The sequence below is a fragment of the Nelusetta ayraudi genome, unplaced genomic scaffold (assembly GCF_046127955.1).
Source record: "Nelusetta ayraudi isolate G7.1 ecotype Tasmania unplaced genomic scaffold, CSIRO-AGI_Nayr_v1 ptg000169l, whole genome shotgun sequence".
Taxonomy (NCBI): domain Eukaryota; kingdom Metazoa; phylum Chordata; class Actinopteri; order Tetraodontiformes; family Monacanthidae; genus Nelusetta; species Nelusetta ayraudi.
In genome coordinates this window covers 713,305-732,500 of record NW_027466219.1, presented here as the reverse complement: position 1 = coordinate 732,500, position 19,196 = coordinate 713,305, and the positions used below count along the sequence as shown (strand labels likewise).

Below are 19,196 nucleotides of genomic sequence, written 5' to 3'. Positions count from 1 at the left end.
AGAGGCGCGAGATAGCGGCGGCGGCGGCTTCGCTGTTTGCCGAAGCAACGAGTAGCATCGCTCTGACTTGGCCCCTAAACAGACAAACAAACAAATAAATAAATAAATGAATAAATATCAGGAGGAGGATAGAAAGTCACTCGGGGAATATGCGTGGCGGCGGCGGCGGCCGAGACGTTGATTAATGCGCGCGGCGCCCTGTTATTAAATAAACGGGGCGAAAAAACAACAAAATCGCGCGGAATAAATTAAAGCGCCGACCCGTCTCCAGCCGAGACATCCCGCTCATTAGAATGCATGAGGAAACGATGTTCTGATTGCGACAAGAGTCACTCATTAAGCCGTGTTTACCAACCCCCCCCTTTACCCCCCCCACTCCACCCGACCCCTACACACACACACACACAGTTGTGGCCCCCCCCTCAACGCTTTCCCCTCAGCGCCACCACCAGACTCAGCATCACCCTTCCCAATGGACATCACCAACAGACACCCCCCCCACCGCCCCCGACTCCCTTTACACATATCCCTCAATTCCCTACACCCCCTCCCTCCCTTCCCCCCGCTCCCTCCCACTTCTCCTCTGCTGGGATCTGTGTCATCATTTTAATTAATTTCTAATCAGGCGAGAGTAAACTAATCAGGGGAGGCGTTAAACAATGACAGCCCTGGCTGCTCGGCATCGCACTGGGGGCCGCCAGGCCCTCGCCTGCTCTGCACGGCGGCGGCGGCAGCGGCCAGGAGCTGGATGTTGATAAACAGCCCATCTGAGTGGAGAGATCGACTGGGGGGTGTCGGGAGGGTGAGAGGGGGTGGGACGTTGGTATCTGCCGCACGCATCTCCTCAACCCCACATGTGTTAATGCGGGCCGGGGAAAACGAGACGCATATGTGGCGCATTTGCATTTTGCAGATTGAGAGCGCCGGGGTTGGGCCGCTGATTGGGGCGGGATTAAATTACCCCTCTTTAGAATGTGGCTTTCCTTTCTCTCTTTTTACCCCAGCAAGCGTCCAGTGTCACAAAAATAGATAAATACATAAAAAAAAAAAAAAAAGCTATGTAGGTTTTCTTGCTGGGTTAAACTGTATCATTTCATGGGACACATGATGTAAATGCATGTAAATGATAGGAATAGACAAATAAATAACCCGAAACCCTCTCCGTCGTGAATGCTGCAGTATGTATGTGCTTAGGCTGGGGCTGCACAAAGCCGGCAGTTATCTGTAGGCAGCCAGATCCCACCAAGGCTGAGCCATTGTGAGACACAGACAGAGACGGAGGGAGGTGGAGGGGTTGTGGCGGGGGTGTGTGGATAGATTGGGGTTGGTGGGTGGATGAGTGGGAGGTGGTGGTGGGGGTGGGGGGACTTTTGGCCAATACGTTAACTGAGATGGTATAACAAGAGAGCGTTGATTAACCTCGAAAAAACAACCAAAACCAACAGCAGTGAATCATAATTGGCAAATTTCCTGCTAAAATGATTGTGTGACAATGGACCTAATGACAGTGATGACAAAAAAAAAAAGGTAGTGATGGTGGTGGTGGTGTGTGTGTGTGTGTGTGTGTGTGTGTGTGTGTGTGTGTGTGTGTGTGTGTGTGTGTTGGGGGGGGGGGGTCGTCGGTGCCCACCAATGCACAGTTTTAAGAGTTTGTTTCAAAGAGGCCATGGAGTGCGAGTGTGATGAGCGAGCTTCGGCCTCCGTTACATGTCGGAAAACTTTAGCCGTCCAGTTTGTCATGTGTATCGCTGTAAATCCTCCATCACGTGGATCTACTGGCACTGGAGAGTACCTGCTGTTCGGCCACTTGAGGGGAATTGGTTTATCTGACTTTTTTGCAATGGCTAGTGGCAATCCCAGGATTCAGCTTGTCAGGAGTGGATCTTTTTCCAGTTGACCACCAAACGACCAAACAGGAAGTCGGCAAGCAATAAAGCGCTAGCATGCGCAACCGCAAAAATGGCCATAGAGTGCATCTCCGGAGGTGCGGGTCTCTCTCTCAAACTTGCTGTGTTGATTCCTTTTCTCTTGTTTCGTTTCCAGCCGTTTCTGTTCTGCATTTTGCGGCGTCCGACTTCTGGTCAAACTGTAAACTGTAACTGCTGTAACTGTCAAAGGTGCTCAGGGCACTGAAACTAGTTTAGGTCTGACCGAGGTGTCATTAGCTGGACTAACAGGTTGATGTTTGCAAGAAATACCCGAAGTTGGACTCAGATGACACAGATGAATTCTGAATGGCAGCGGCACTTGAGTGAAAACCTTAATAGCCGCCGTGACACCGCTGGAGCCAATTTCAAACACCGGAAGGCAAAAACGCAACTGTAAAGACCCCGAGTTTGAATCAGAGGCACCGCCGCGAGAGAAAATGGTATTTGTGAGCGGAACTATGGAGACGGAGTGTGTTTAAAGAGATTTTGCTCTCCTTTTTTATAATTTAAATATCCTCTCTCTCTCCCCCCCCCCTCCCGTCGCCCTCCTCTCCGCCGCCTCCTCCCTCCGCGCCCTCTTTGCCAAGTATTAGATTCCCATGCCAACCGCTTCCCCGGGATAGAATGAGGATTGCGGAGGTGGGGAGCTGAAACCCTTCCATAACATGTCAAACAACGGTGGAATCCAAGACGCGCGAGAGGGAAGCGCGAGAGAAAAAGGGTTGGAGGGAGATTTTCTACGGGGGGGGAGAAAGAAACTGTCACATCATCAGATTGGTTATTCCGAGCGGAGGGATGCGGGTTGTGGGGGCGGAGGAGAGAGAGATGGAGGGAGGGAGGATGGGCGGGCGGGCAGGCGGGCGGGGTGGCAGAGGCGCTCGGGCTGGCAGGATCTGGCAGCTCGGTGCACGATGGCGGCGTTTCCACTAAAATAATCAACCCCGAGGCAACGGAAGGGGGCGGGAGTGTGTGCTGGGTTTTCGTTTTTTTTTCTTCTTCTTTTCTTTTTTTTAGGGGGGGGGGGGCGTCGATGTAGGGAAGCGAGATACGGCGGCGAGGTTAGGGGGATTGTAGGGGTAGGAGACGGGGTGGGTGAGGGAGGATATAGGGGAGGGAAATAGCAAGATGGAGAGAAAAGAAAATCTGGGAAGCCTACCAAGGAAATCCTGCTTCTCAGATATGCAGCTGTGGAATTAAAATTGGTATTTAAGAAAGGGAGAGGGAAAAAAAGGCCCGGCAGAACAAAAATATACTTCACACTTCACAAGCCTATTGAAGGGTGCGAGGGGGGTGGGGGTGGGGGTGGGTGGGGTGAGGTGGGAGGTGGGGAGGGGCCGGCACTTTACGCTGGCACCGATACCTCGGGCGCAAAAAGGGGTAAACAGCTATTCTCCTCACTTCACTCCATCTGATGCAGTGGCTTGAGAGCGCCGGTGACTAAGTGTGTGTGTGTGTGTGCGTGTGCGTGTGCGTGTGCGTGTGCGTGTGTGTGTGTGTGTGTGTGTGATGGTAGTGGTGGCGGTGGCGGTACGGGTGCCTGCAGGGGTCTCATCAGGCCACAGGGCGAGAGAGAGAGAGAGAGAGAGAGAGAGAGGGAGAGAGAGCGCGAGAGAAGGCCCCCCCTTCAAAAGAGGCAGAAAACACTAAATGCCCCCAAATGAAACAATTTTTTACACTTCCCCGCGTCCCCTCCAGCGGAGGGCGACGAGCGGCAGGAACCCAGCCGTTGATTCGCGATCAAACGAGCGTGATCGTCACTCAAATTCAATAATAACAACCTTCACAATCGCGGGCGCTCTAAATATACTGTACCGCCACTTGGGGCCAGGATTAGGCCTTTCTTCTGCGCACACTCGCAGCTGATGTGCCGCATTACCAGACAAAGAACTATCAGAATCGAAAACAAGCATGCCGGCACACAGATGAACGACAAAATCAATTAATTTTTTTCTTTCTCCCCAACACGCGAGAATGCCCGCCACACTCCGCGCTCGGTTGCCGATTATGAAGAATTCCTCAGATCCTCTCCGACAAGTAGAATTCAGCCGCTAGAGGAGGAGAGAGAGAGGGGAAATTGATGGTTTCTGTACCAACGCGCGCTTTGACTGGAACTTGAAAAGCGCTCTTAAAGAATCTTTAAGTTGCACTTTCACTCGACTCGAGCGGCTTCTTTCACGGCGGGGGAAAAAAAAGAAAGAAAAACTAATTAAGCACCGCCAGCGCCGAGAAGTCGTGTTATCAAACTGCGGCCCGCTGGAGTGTGACACCGCCAAAAATAATACAATCATCAAGTGCACGGCGAGAGAGGAGTGAGAGAAGTTTCCCCTCCTCGACGCGTGGAGTCGGCGTGAATGCTTGCAGCCGAGCTTTGTGTTATTTCATCACTGCACGGGCTGGATCTTAATGCAAATCTCTGTGAAACACAGGCCTATTCATGCCGCCTGCACCCCCACCCCCCCACCCCCCACCACCCCCCCAGTCTAGCCCAATTAATACGTGCCGTTTCCGCGGCGAGATATTCAGTTATGAAAGCCTCCGCCCCCTTAAGTTTTTATCAGGAAACGCATTTATAGGAGTATATACATAACAATGCCGCGCGCATGTGTGCAAATACAAGGCAATCTATCCAGTTATGAATGAACCGAGACAGAGAGAGAGAGAGAGAGAGAGAGGGATTGGATAGTTGGTATCAGTTGGTTCTTCGACAAATGGGGGATATGTGGAATGAAATTTTGCCCACTTATTGCTCGCCACTACTACGCTGATGGAGGCTCTGGTGACATTTTATGATCCACGGAACAGTTGTGGAGTTTCACTGTATGGAGGAAATTCACCTGCATGGAGCCTATTCGGGCCGGTTACCAGCAATGTTAAAAATGAAACAAAATCAAAAACCTGTGTGTGTGTGTGTGTGTGTGTGTGTGTGTGTGTGTGTATGTATATATACATATACAGAAACACACACACACATATATATATATATATATATATACATATATATATATGTATATATATATATATATATATACATATATATACATATATATATATATATATATATATACATATATCTGCACACACATCTACACTCACATATATACACACACACACACATATACAGGTATACATGTCGTTAACCCAAGAGGGTTAAGAGGTGCAGAAAAATCGATGCCAACATATATGGGACAGGTGGTAAATGGGTGAACTTTCAATGTTGGCAAATTATCCCTTTAATGGGGCTAAAAATAATAATAACAGTACAATTAGAAGAACAATCAAGCAACCGTGAAATCATCAAAGAAAGAGTAAAAATGGGACGGTGGAGGAGGTGGTGGTGGTGGTGAGGATCAAACCTGCCCCACTCAATGATCAGAGTGTGTTTTGTCTGCGTATTCTCGGCTGAATTTATCTGCTTTCTCTGACATTCTCTCCGTCTGACCATCCCAGTCCTCTCCCGAGACAGCCGAGGGGAGGCAGCGCTCCAGAGAGAGCTATCAGGATTAGGATAATTAATATCATCTCATTTCACTGTGATCCTCTCCGCGGCCCGCTGCACACACAAGGACAGGACGCGGCGAATAATAAGGCGGGAATATCCAGCCGCCTGTCAATCTATGCATGCGTGCGCGCGCACGTGCACATTGCCCCCCCCCCCATATGCGTGCAACCTCCTCGGTGGCTAAATTGCAGTTTGAGAGACGTCGGGGGAGAGGCGGCAGCGGCAGTGTGCGCAAGGGTGTGTGTGAGTGTTGGGGGGAGGTGGTGGAGGGGAGGTGGTGGGGTGGTTGGGGGGGGGTCTGCCGGGGCCCGAGGGACGCCATACAATGGAGCGCGGTGCTGACCAGCGTTCAGGTGAAATTGAATTGGAAATCTTCCACGGCTGGTTAGCATAACAAAGGGCCTTGTGGCTTTAGACAAAGGCTGCTTCTCTAATGCACAAAATCAATCTCTCTACGGGCCCGGCGCATTGTTCCCCCCCGCCATACAGGTGTTCCTTCAATGGTCCTTAATCAAAAGTGTCAAAACAAAGTTAAGAGTTATCTCCGCTCCTCCACAGCTGCTTCTTCTTCTTCGCCTTCCGCGACGGCCAAGGAAGGAAAAAAAAAAAAAGCCAAGGGGGATGGAAAAAGGGAGCAGGAGCCGGGACAGGGGAGCAAAACAGCCCGCAGCCGAGGAGAGCGCGCATGTGTGAACGCCGGTCGCATTCACGGTGAATCCGGGAAGGAGAAAAGAGCGACAAGGCTGAGGTTGTGTTTACACGACCCAACTTTTGGCAGAGTTTTGCTGCAGGTCGCGCCTCGTCCTCCGCGTCAAACCCCAAAAGATTGACAGCCACAGAGTGAAATCTTGCGCCCTTGGGAGCACGATTGCGCCGATTCAATGAAATTCTCAGTCAAACAGCCAAATTATGTGATTACTGTGATTCCAGTGGGATCACTGTCACAGTGGCTGGATTCCCGCAAAATACCCGTTTTATTCCTACCGCAGCGGAACATCTTGTGCACAGGTGCTCATCAGGTCCCTGTTGGCTCTTCTTACAGCGCCCACTAGCGGCCCGACATGCACCTTGCAATGAGTGCAAAAGAGTAAACAAGGACGATGGCGCGACCCGGTTTCCATTTGCAACATTCGGCGACGTGAATGTCTAAAATGTGAGCAACCGGGGACTCGAACGCTGAGCGACTCTCTGCGAGAGGAGGCGTTTCTCTATTGTTTATTTTTAAAGATGAGGGAAGAGTGAAGAGGAGGAAGAGTGAGAGAGTCACTTAAAAAGCCGTTTCCACAGGTGCGATTCGCTCTTCTTTTTTTTTTTTTTAAAGCCTCCATCTTCAAAGGCCTGATTTGGTAACATTGGCGGTGGCTACCTTTGTCCCTGAAGGTTGTTTAACAATGGGGGGGGCTGGGGGCACACACGCTAGCCCCCCCACCCTACCCCCTACTTACCTCCTCAAACTGCCTCCCGCTCCAATGGTATAACACTCGACCCACTCTCTCCCATCTCTTTGTGGGCCCGAGACCTTGACTCGTTCGGGGGTGGAGTAAATGGAAATAGAGGAGTTGGGAGGCTAAATAGGAAACTCAGCCCATGGCCCTCTTTCTCCTCTTCCTCCACTTCCTCCTCTTCCAGGCGCGCAGGCTAACCGGCGGGAGACGCTAAGAGACGCCGAGTGTCGTCGTCGCCGTCGTCGCTTCACGTGCTCAACTCCGTCCCGCGGTGGAGGCGGTGGGGGGGGGCTTGAAACTCGATCTCCGCGCGCACAAACTTTAAGTGCTTTGGGTGCCACGGTTGGCGGACATAAAGCAAAGTGCAGGGGGCAGGTGGGTGGGGAAATAAACCGTTTCACTTGCGCGTCCTTCCCACTTTGTTTACATCCGCTGAAAACCGTTCCGCGGCGCTCTGGATTCGCATGCGTCATCCGCTCCGCTCCGTACGGGGGATGGCTGCCGTTCTGCGTCTGTTCCTTTTGATAAGGTGAGGATCTCTGTCTGTGGATTACCACACAAATAACAACATAAATAATCTGCCACCGCCGCCGCCGCCTAATACATCGAGTCCGCCACGCGACTCCCCGCCTACACTTGACAGCCGGCAGACGACCCATCAGCGCGCACGTACGCGCGCACACGCACTTCGACATCACGCCGCAGCGAGTGGTTCCAAATTGCAGGCTGAGTGACGGGAAAATCGCCATATAATACACTTTAAGGGTGACATTTTCGGCGAACGTGACAAGAGCGGGGTGACAAGCGCGGCTTCATGGACCGTTGGTGATGAACCGTTGGGTTCGTCGTGGAAATGTGACTGGAGATGGATATCAAACAGAGAGGTAGCACTGAGAGAGAGAGATATTTCCCTAAAAGGCCAGTCATCCCTCGCTTCATCCTGTCCCAGAACTGTGACCCTGCTCCTAGAGCATAGGGTGACTCGCAGTGTCATTATATCTGGCACACAAGGCAATAAAAATCACAACTAGAGCTGGCCCGCCGGTATTACACAGCACACGTACCACTAATACTACAAATCCCAGAGTGCTCTGCTGGTATTCTGGATATCATTGAAGGATATTATTATTACTTAATTGGTTTATTGCTGTTATTTGATTTTTAGATTTATCATTATTGGAAAAAGGTTACTGTTGAAATTGAAATCAGAAGGCCACAAACGAAAAATTTACAATTTTTCTTTACATTTTATCAATTTAGATGAGTTTTTTGTGCAATATAAAGTAATTTATTGTGTAGTATTAAGCTTTGCTTGTTCCATATTCAGGTTGAAACAAAACTTGTTGGTGTCTGTATGAAAAGGTTCACTGTTACATCTGGAGGAAGATTTATTAAACATCAAGGTTGGCCCGCGACTTTGTCCCAGGTTTAAAAATTTGACTCTACAGTGTATTTGAGTTTGACACCTCTGTTTTAGGGATTTAAAAAAAAATGAGGCTGATCAGGTGACCTGCTAATCAGTCTAGCCACAAATTAGCCGTCGTGACTAATGCAATAGCGCTTGGTTGAATTGGTGCCGCGGCCCCCGAGGTGACAGAGTGCAGTTTACTTGCACTGAGAAGTGTCTTCTTTCACTCCGTCTTCTATAGGCGGGGAGCATTTTGCATGCTGATTATGCGCCTCGGATTTCAGACGCCGCCCGGAGCACCTTGTGTCTTTGGAGGAGCGGCACTCCGAACGCCTCCGTTGCCACAGTGCAACTCGGCGTTTGGAGTGCCGCAGATTACCGCACGTTGGTGATAGTTACTGGATACCTGAAACACGACAGGAGCACAAATTTATGTTGCATCCATGCAGCTCCTTCCCCAAAGTCTCTAACCTGAACTAATCGCTTCTCCTTTGGTCCCTTTTTTTTTTTTTTTACATTTATTTACACAAAGTTTTGAGGAAAGCCTCCGAGTAGTTTTGCATAATCCGAGGAATGAACGCCAAACAAACCAATAACCATGAAACATAACCCTGTTAAGCAGAGGTAACAGTTAAATAATGAGTTTGGCTGTATTACAACATAGTGTAATGTGAGGGTGAGGCTTTTTTATTTTTTTGCAGTGTAAACAAGCCGCTGTCTTAATAGCCGCAAATTGTTGTTGGATTGCAAGCGGTAAAAAATGGTTTGAATCAAGTCTTTTCATTGTGTTAAGGGACTAAAAGAGATAGTCCAGAGGAAAAAAACATTTTTTTTATCTTCTCAGGATTTAGTGGGATTTTGGTCTAATTGGACAGACTGCTGTGCTAGTCCACTGGGTGGAACCCCTTCCAACTGTGCAACTCCAGAATGGTCACATGGGTTTGGAAAACAGTGTCACAGCCTGAATCTGCTAAGTGCTGAGCTGCAACTGGGTATTAATTTGGTGCGAGCTTCACCTTTAACTACTAAAAAAAAAATCTAAGAACTAAAAACCCGTTCGAAACGTTTGTCTCAGGCACAGACACGGATTTGATAGCGAGCGAGCGAGCGCATTTCCCACTATCTGCAGCCAGCCGTCTTCCAGCTCTCAGCTCAATCTGCTGCCGACACCGCCGCGGCCCCTGGGAGGACTCATGCAGACCAGTTGATTAAAAATCACTTAGTGAAGAGCACAAACAAAGCTGTCAGCCTTTGGCTTGCCCTTGGGATTTGAGTCGTAGGCAAGGGAGGGGAGGGTCTGGTGGAGGAGGAGGAGGAGCAGGCGGAGGAGGATGGGGGAGTTGAAGGGTAGAATGAAGGAGAGGAAATGAAGGACAAAAAAAAAGGAGAAATGACAGTGAGTGGAGTTGAGTCGGAGTTGGCCTCGGAGTGGAGAACAGATTGGTTAAAGGATCAATAAAGAATTGATCAGTTTTACTGCGGAATTAATATACAGGATAGTGAGACACAGATTTCTCCATCAAGGTCAGTCGTTGAGTTATAGAAAAAAAAACTCTAGAAATTGGAAGCATCATATTTATCCATCCGTTTGCAGCCTCCTGCAATACTTAGCTTTCTGATAAAACCAAGGCTTTGTAGGACCATCCACATTTGTGGCGGGGAACAAAACCATAGAGGGTCAGAGGGCGGAGCAAAAGCCTGGCAGGAAGTGAGGTCGTCTCTGACGTGAAGATGCACCAGTAGTGCCCTTTGTGACAACACGATTTGGTATAATATAGGACCTTAGAAGACCTTGAAATTCTCATTCCCATCCAAATGCGGATGGTGAAACAAAGCATCAGTATTGGCAGGAGGCTTTAAACACAAGGCTAAATATGCTGCTTTCTGGAGCTCAGATAAAGCCATGATTATTTTTCAGTCAAATAAAAATGAAAAGCATCACTTCTTACATGAGAGCCCAATGTTGGCCGTTGTCAACTACACAATGCATTAAAAACCTCCATTTTATGAACCTCTGTGCATGTTCCCAGCAGTTTTGAATGGTTAAATGAGCTTTCCCCCGCCACCCATGTTGTGCACATTAACAAAACTGGCCTAGTGTTTCGGCTCGTGATCAATAATTTCCGTCATTTCATCGGCAAACATTTTCTAATTGCAGCTTTTCAGCCTGCAAAGACTTGATGTGTCAACGCACGATGGCTGCAACAGGTTCGTTCATATTGCGACGCCCGCGACGTGTCGTAATTAGAGAGCGCACGTGAGTCCGCGCGCGGGTCTGCCCCCCCCCACCCCCCACACACACACACAGAGGGTGTTGTGCGCTTACGTTGACATGCATGTGCACAACACACACAGACAGAGACACACATCTATACATACACAGCTGCCGCTGACAAGGGTAAAGCAGCACGGCTCCAACGGTCTACTGGCCTTCACTACCAGATGGTTGCTGCTACTGGTTCTTCCTCACACACGTGCAAACACACACACTCACCGACCGACACGCTGACATGCACGCGCACGCACACACACACACACACACACACACACACACGCTCAGCCTGTCCTCACCAGTCATTGATAGCCTCACTGAACAAAAATAGTTCCAGGAAGTGTTTCTGCAGGTGTGTTTGGGCTCCTAAAGAAAATGTTCCCATGTTCAATCTTCTCCTCCAGACTAACTCTGGACTATTTTAGCCAATCTCTTTGTATTTCTCAATTCAGTGATTTGTTTTTAAATATATGTAGAGTACAGCATAGTTAGCCTTTTGTTTTGAGCCTCCAGCTAAAACTGGAGTAATATTTAGGTTGCTGAGAAACATTGATTTTTCAGATAGCTTTCTCTTATATTGTTTTATTGGTTTTGTCCCATGTCTTGTTTTTATTTTTTGTTTTACATTCTATTCAATATGTTCTTATTGATGCTTTATACTGTGTGTGTAGCACGTGGGGCTTAATGCAGTGGTTCTCAAACCTTCTCTGTCACGCCTCACCTTGGAGGAAGAAACATTTTCATGCCCTAGAATTTGGTTAGAAGCCCCAAATTCGAAGTGGCTGTGTCTTGAGGGATCCCGATGAACCTGCAAGTGGTCCCATGTCTCTAGGACAAAGTTGACTTTTGAGCCCATAGACTTGCATGGCATTAGGGCAGTGGTTGATTACATTCTATCAGCGCTCGAAAACTGTTCATTGTCCTCTGGCTTTTTCGCTCGCGGCTCGCGCATTAGAAAGAAAATAGACCAGACAAAAGCCGGAGGTGGAGGTGCACCGCGCTGCAAGTCTGGCGTGAACGACACCATCGTTCCGCGAGTAGCTGCGGAACGATTCTACAGCCAAAAGCGCCCAACAACAAAGAACAGTGGACACTGCCGGACTCCTGAATTCTTCTTTTCGTCCCAGTCAAATATTTGTCCATCCTGTGCACCTGAGCAGCGTTTTTCTTAGCTACAACCTACTGAACACTTTTTGTTAATTGTTCCGTCGTGGAAAAAGTTCCGACATGAAAACATTAGTTCCCCTGGGCGCCCCGTCTCCCTCCCGCCCGGTGTTTTGCGCCCCCCTCTCCCCCCCCAGACGTGACTCTGCGCCCCCCAAGGCGTTATGGTTGTTATACTTAAAGGTTTGGAAGTGAAAAAAAATGCAGAAAGGCACTTTTAGAAGACAGGGTCCAACACAGGCTGCAAGTTGCGGTCACTAATGTGGGAGGGATAGCAGTGCCGTTTGTGACATCATAAAGGGCTGGTTTCCAGAATCACGTTTTGGCACACAAGGTGGAGCAAGCAAAAAACAAGAAAAAAAGCGGAAAGCATCGACTTCTCTCGTTTCCGGGCAGATCACAGTCAGGCTGGGGACACAAGAGGTCGAGATCAAACTGGGCCGCTTATCAAAGGTCACGATCAGAACTTCAGGAGAGCCGATAAAAGGGTGGTGGTGGAAGAGGCGGTGGCGGTGAGGGGCGGGGGTCGGAGCCAAAGTCAAACGTCCCAGATGTGGACTTCGCGGCCAGCAAAGACGAGAGAAATCAAAAGGCACAAGTCAGTCGCGGGTCGAGCGACTTGCTGTTGTTGCTATTCCCAGCGTGGACGGTCGGGGACTGGGCCAACACGGCGGCGCAGCCACGTAGACCAGAGAGGAGATTTAAAGGGGAAGCAAGACAAACATACACAGAAAGACAATGAGAGGGCGAAAGGGCAAAGTCACTGCACGCAGCACCGGCCCCGGCCTTTAGGGGTCAGCGGAGAGCGAAGAGACAGGTTTTCGTTCGTCTTTTCCGCGGACGCGACGGACGACTCGCGACCTCGTTGGGCGGATTTTATACGAACACACGTCTGCCAGCCGCCGCCGCTCGGCTCTGCCGTCCCATTTGACGGTGACCTGTGTACGGCGGAGGGATGACAGAGGTGAGCACACAATCTCCCCGCCGGCCCCAACAAAGAGAATTGGAATCACCCCTGAGCCGACTCCCCCTCACAACCACCCCACCCCCACCCCGAGCTGCGCCTCACTATCTGTATGCCGCCGCCGCAACCATCGCCGAGGCGGCGACCGTTTAGGGCAGACGGCTGACCCCCTCCCCTGCGTGCCCCACCCCCCCCCCCCCCCCCCCCCCCGCGTGACCCCCCCTGCGTGGCCCCCGGCCTCCAGCCTCGGCTGCCGGGGGCAACATGACAACCTATACAAGCCGCTGTCAAGCGCTTGATTGACACGTCGCCGCCCACCTCCACCCACATTCACGCCCGGCCCCAGCAAATTATACTCCCCCCCCCCCCCCCCCCCCCCCCCCAAAAAAAAAAAAACAGATAGTCACAGTGCATCACGGACAGCCGGCTGACACTATTTTTTTTTTTTTGCCTCGGTCGTATAGACGCCCAACCGCACGGCTGTGAATTACGGGCCTTGACGACACGCGCGGGGGATGATTTTAAGGTCATGCTTTCTTGCAATTCGCTATTTAAAAAGAAGAAGAAGGAGGAGGAGGAGGAGAAGAAGAAGAAGAGGGGAATCTCGCCCGCATCCAAGCGTGCAGTCAGGCGGGCGTGTGATGTCAAGCGCACGGCGAGGCGAGGCGAGGCGAGGCGAGAGGTGCCGGCGTGACCTCAAGAGGTTCGGGGTCAAATTGGCCAATCAGAGCGCTGGAAGGAAGGCGGAAAATGTACATTATGGAGGAAGGGTGTGGGGGGAAGGGGGGGGGGGGCAGGCCCAACAACAACGCCAAGACGCAAGACAGGAGTCTTATGGACTTGACAGTGAGGACGGGCTGCTTCTGAATATTGCCTGGGTGTGTACCAGTGTGTACAAAACGCAGGAGAACGCAAAGTGGGAGTCTCGCCCGTCAGTACACATGAAATCCTACCGTGTACCTGCGGCTGCTTGAGGGGATAGAGCCGCGCACAAAAATCACAACGTTGCACAAAACAGGGAGGAGAGCAGATAACTGTCAGGCAGTCCCCAAGTGCATTGCTGACACACTAGGAAAAAAAACTTGAAACTTTCACGAAAAAAATGTGAAAATTATCACGAAATAACATTCTGGTTTCACGAAATAACGTGAAAATAATCACAAAATAACGTGAAAATTATCACGAAATAACGTGATAGTGTCATGAAATAACATGAAATATGAAATAGCGTGATAGTTTCACAAAATAATATGAAAGTTATCACGAAATAACGTGAAAATTATCACATGCAAACATGAAGGTTTCACGCCAGTGTGGCAGCAATGCGGTTCCGTAAGGCAGAAACAAAATAGTGCTGCTTTAACCTTCCTAGCAGGACTTTCTTTCTTTCTGTCTTTCTTTTTACGTGTTAAGATAATAAACACATATTTACTCACCAACGGGAGCCATCAGATGGCACTTTCGTTGGTGTCGTGTGCGTCACGTCCGCACTGCGTCACTGTTGTTGTTGTGCTTTTCCCCCGCATGTCTTCAGTCGTCAGTCTTCTGCTTTGTCCTCGGAGATTCTAGCGCCACCTCTCGGCTTGACGTCGCCCCGGCAGCCTGGACTCCGTGCCTGGATGGCGGAGACGACATTTTCAAAAAATGCCAACAGTGTGTGTAGGTTTTACACCCGCATTTTGTGTTAACACAGCCGCAGTATTTAAAGCTGATATTACAGGTTGAAAAAAAGACAAGTTCTAGTTATTTATTTATTATTGTTCAAATCCAAAAAAGTGGCAAGACGTAAAACAGAGGCTCGGTGATACATTTAAAAAAACAAAAACAAAGCAAACACAGTGTGTTTTGCAGCCTCTTGTGATTGACTTGACTGCAGCCGCCGAAGACAGTCTGATCACGCGGCGCTCCTCAGAAAGCACAGCGTCTAAGGATTTGCCGGGATTGGAGCGAGCATAAACACGTCAGGGATACACATACATGAAAACACACACACTCGCACAGAGAGACACACACACACGCACGCACGCACGCATGCATGCACACACACATGCACACACAACCGCACGCGCGTCACAAAGGAAGAAAAAGAGCTACAGTACTCCCCACATCAACAGTGGCCTAGATAAACACAATAGACACAAAAGAGTCACCCCATGAAAATAACCCTCCATCTCAGCATCACTGCACTTATCTACTCATAAACATAGGGATAAATCAATTCAGTCAGAAATACTTTTTTTTCTCTTTTTTTTGTGTGCTCTCATTTGAAATTACAGCTGCGGGACCAAAGCTAGCATGATAGCGCAGGTCAAATTCACTAACCTCTTTTCTCCATGGCAACGGTCTACTGCTTTCAAAAAAGGAAAAAAAAAAAAAAGGTCTAGTGTGGTTTGTTGAAAGTCATTATGAGATGTTTTTTCCATGACCCACAACTGTCTGTGTGCATGTGTGTGTGGGAGCCAACATGAGCGTGTCTTTGTGCCAGGGACACAGGGAAACGTACATACACGCAGATATTAACGTACATGCATACACATTTACATATCTCTGTCTATGTGTTTGTGCGTGCTTGTGTGTGTGCGTGCTTGTGTGTGTGTGTTAGAGGACAACCCTGTTATCAGAGCATCTGTATTAGCATTGCAGCATCTCACCGCTTTGTTTTACTCTGACCTGTATAATCAGTGTCACATTAGCAGCACAACAAATCAAACAAAATGCGAGTCTGCGCGCGCGCGCACACACACAGACACACACGGAGGTCTGGTGTCCTCCTTCATGGTCCCAGCTGGCCAAAGCGCTGCTGTGTCAAACAGATGCTAATTAATACGATAACTAATACCTGAATCAAAGGGATGAAATGAATCCGTTAAAAAACTGCACTTCCTCCCGTTTGTGTCGCAGCTAATCCCGTTAACGTCGGGAAAAGGTTGTTTTGAATTCGAGCAAACTCGCCGGCGACATCGTTCACTCTTAAGATTGAACGCGGATAAGATGCACAGAATGACAAAAGTTTTCATTTCGAATATTCTTTTGATCGAGGAACAAAAGGTGAAGATGGTACGTTTTTCTGAAATATTTACTGAATACCACTTAAAAATGTTACTTCTTAAATTACTGTTTGCCACATGAAAATTGTCTCGCATTCAAACAATTTGCTGGCTCCTTTAAGTCGTATGAATTAACAATGGAAATTAAATTCAATGGGAAGCCGGTTAATAAACAAAACCAGGTATTTTTTTCTCCTGATTTAAAGTGACATTCTGTTAATCCTATTGTTAGTTTAAATAAATAACTAAACCGCCTACCCCGTAAACTTACTGCTGTTTTGTCACGCTGCTTTGTTAAATCTGACGCCTCCGAGGTTCTAAAGTCGACTTAGGCCCGAATCGGCGGTGAGTCACTTCGCCGACTCTTCAGTCATTGTTTTGACTCAAAATGACGAGACTCGAACGGGAGGAGCTCCAATTAACCAGGGTTATTAAGGAGCGCGGCGCTAGTTTGAGGCGTCTGAGTGTGAAAGTGGCGGTGTGAGGCATTCCCTTTGTGCCGTGCCGAGTATTATTTTTAACAGATGACTGGAACATTTAAAGAAAGAAAAGAAAAAAAAAGCTGATCTTCAAGTAGTCGTCGGAGCTTACGGGAGAATCTATTTATAAACCGGGAAAACTGGGACAATCGGGATCAAAAGACGGCGATGAAAACCGCTGTTGTGCTCGAGGAAATTCAGCATCTGCTCAAGGCCCTTCTACTGTAAACTCCCCCCCCCTTCTCCCAGTGCTGGGGTGGGAGCCAGGTGAGGGAGGAAGGAGGAGAAGAAGACGACGACGACGACGAGAGGAAGGAAGAAATTCAGAAGAGGGGAGAAAAACACGGGAAGGAAGAGGGGGAGTGGGAGGGTGGAAGGCCCGAGCGAAAGGCAGATGGGCGAGGAGACAAGTGCGGAAAAGGCGCTCGGGTGGTGGTGGTGGTGGGGTGGGGGGTGGGGGCGGCCTGAAAGGAGCGGGAGAGGAGACGGGAGGGCTGGAGGAGGAGGTGGAGGGTGCGGCGTGCTGTAGGAGATCCAGCTGACATTAGCGGCTCAGCGCCGCGAGATGTGATGATTAGCCAAATCCTGCTAATCAATGACACATTCACATGGGTTCCTGCTCTGTTGCTAAACACTAATTGGTCTATTCTGCGGCAAATGGGGAGATGCCGTTTCCCACTTCAGCGCAAGCAATGCGAGCTGACACGGGGGCCACGAGCGGGGGCACGCACGCACGCACGCACACACACACACACACACACACACACACACACACACACACACACACACACGCGCACGTGGCAAACATCGCCCGGCGCGTACATACTATACTAAATCTGCGGCAGATTGTGGTACATAAAAAGGTCAAATTGATGCTGATTCAATTTGAGAGTGGATGAGGAGCGGAGGATGCTGCTCGGCTCGCTGGAACAATAAGGAGAGAATGGGACCCGAGAGCGGCCCAGTTGAACCAGCGAAAGGAGCCCGGGTGGGTGGGTGGGGTAAACGGGATGGAGATGGAGGCCCTAAATTCAATTTCACTTTGCAGAGTATTTAGATAATGTTCCCCACCCCTAATGTGATATCGTGCCGTGAGTGGATCCAGTACAGCAGCAGCAGCAGCAGCAGGGATGGCGGCTACGGCTCTGCTGGTTAGCCACAGTGCAGCATGAGCACCACCAACGTCTGAGGGGAGGCACTGCAGAGGGGGACGCGCGCAGCTCAACACCGCTGGGCGACGGCCGGCCTGCCAGGCTGCGAGCGTGTGGCGCCCGGAGCCGAGTTATTTATTATTACTTATTATGGGGCTGCACGTTGGACCGTGTGAAGGAGCTACAGCATGTTCCAACTTATTCCATCTTCTATTTGATTTGATTTTAGAGAATATTGACACAATGCCTAAGCAGCAATCCTCAGGCTTTGCGATATGGAAAGCTGATGTTTTAAGGTTAAATATATCCATACATGGAATTGTGCACGGAATCTTAAAAATGTCTTTTTTAAAATGATGCAAAAACTGGGCAGCCTCAGGCTTCTAAACCAAATACATCAGAACTTTTCCTAATTATTAAAGGTGCGGTATGTGAGCTTTAAATTAAACATGCTATGGGGAATTACATAGCTTATGTGGCTAGTTTTTTGTTATCACATTACCACCTTCACGTAGTTCTACCATATGTCGTTTACTTAAAATTAGCCATTTGTTTGAGCTTCACAGCAGGTCCTGTTTCATGGGGGTCACTGTGTTACTACCGAAGCCCAGAAAGGACAAATCATCAAACATCCTCCTCATCAAAGGAATTTAAAATCAACAAATTGGTTATAATATTATGATTGTGGAATCAAGACATTTCTGATTCCACAATTCAAAACTAAAAAGCAAAATATAGCTGCAGTTTACATTCTCAACAGCACCATCCACCACAGGGGGCCTTTAAGAATGTTTAAACATTAAAGAAAATGTTTGTTCTACTTGTGTTACTCTATTGACTGACACATGCCGTGGATATTTTTCTTTCCTTTTATTGTGAAATGGAAATACCAACACTGCCCTGCCATCTTATAGGTGCTCATATCCTTTGCATGCACATGTATGCATCCTGCCACAAGTTCACCTACGTAATGGCCTATGGCCTGCACTGTTTGTCATAATCTATATGAGAGATAAATCTTCAATAAAAAACACTTGGATTAAAAAATGGGGGTGGGATGGGGTCTTCCCATCACCCGGCTGGCAGCGACACCCACACCAGCCGGCCGGCCAGGCGCTGAGTGGCGGTCAACACGGGCTGCGCTCCTCTCTGGGTGAGTGGTGGCAGTGGCGGCGGTGGGGAACAGCGCTCGGCGCTGAAGAGGAGCAACAAGAGGAAGGTTCACTCAAACACACGACTGCTGCTACCTAAATATTAGTACACGGGCCCCACCATCACCGACGCCTCGCCCACTGCGCGTGAGAGTGCGCCTCAGTGAGTGACGGCGGGCCTGGGCGCACGTCATCAGCGTGCATGTGTGTGTGTGTGTGTGTGTGTGTGTGTGTGTGTGTGTGTGTGTGTGTGTGTGTGTGGACGTAATTATGTGCAGAGGAGAGGCTGTTTGAGGTAAATAGAGTTGCAATTATTCTTTTAACCTGTTCGATTGTCGGAACCGCAACCGGGGGGGGGGGGGTGAGGAGGTGATGGGGGATGGGAGGGACAGATACAAGTGGCGCGTTTACGGAGCGAAAAGCGGCAGGCGTTTCACTCAAAACAAAATGCCGTCGTTTTGTGCTGTATGTGTTGCCAGAATTGACTTTCTTTTTTTCCTTCCTGATGACGAGACGAGGGGGTTTTAATGGCTACGTGTGTTTGGGAGAGCAGAGCTCCCTGTTTATGCACCGCTGCATACACACGCGTGACGCCCGGCGGAGCCGCAGCAACGGAGGGAAATGTTGCCGCGCGGCGTGGAGCGTTTCCAACAGGTGATCGTGTGTACGGCGGAGAGTTATCCCATGG

The 19,196-nt window shown here is 49.3% G+C and overlaps 1 protein-coding gene across 1 annotated transcript in view; it reads right to left on the bottom strand.

Annotated features, from left to right (window-relative positions):
- The window catches only part of sox1a (SRY-box transcription factor 1a), a 65,572-nt gene extending 51,272 nt beyond the window's left edge, over positions 1-14,300 (bottom strand). Inside the window, exon 1 of the transcript XR_012925456.1 lies at positions 14,117-14,300. The gene's annotated coding sequence lies outside the window, so the exon portion shown is untranslated. The remainder of the gene's footprint in view (positions 1-14,116) is intronic.
- Positions 14,301-19,196: the final 4,896 nt, after the last annotated feature.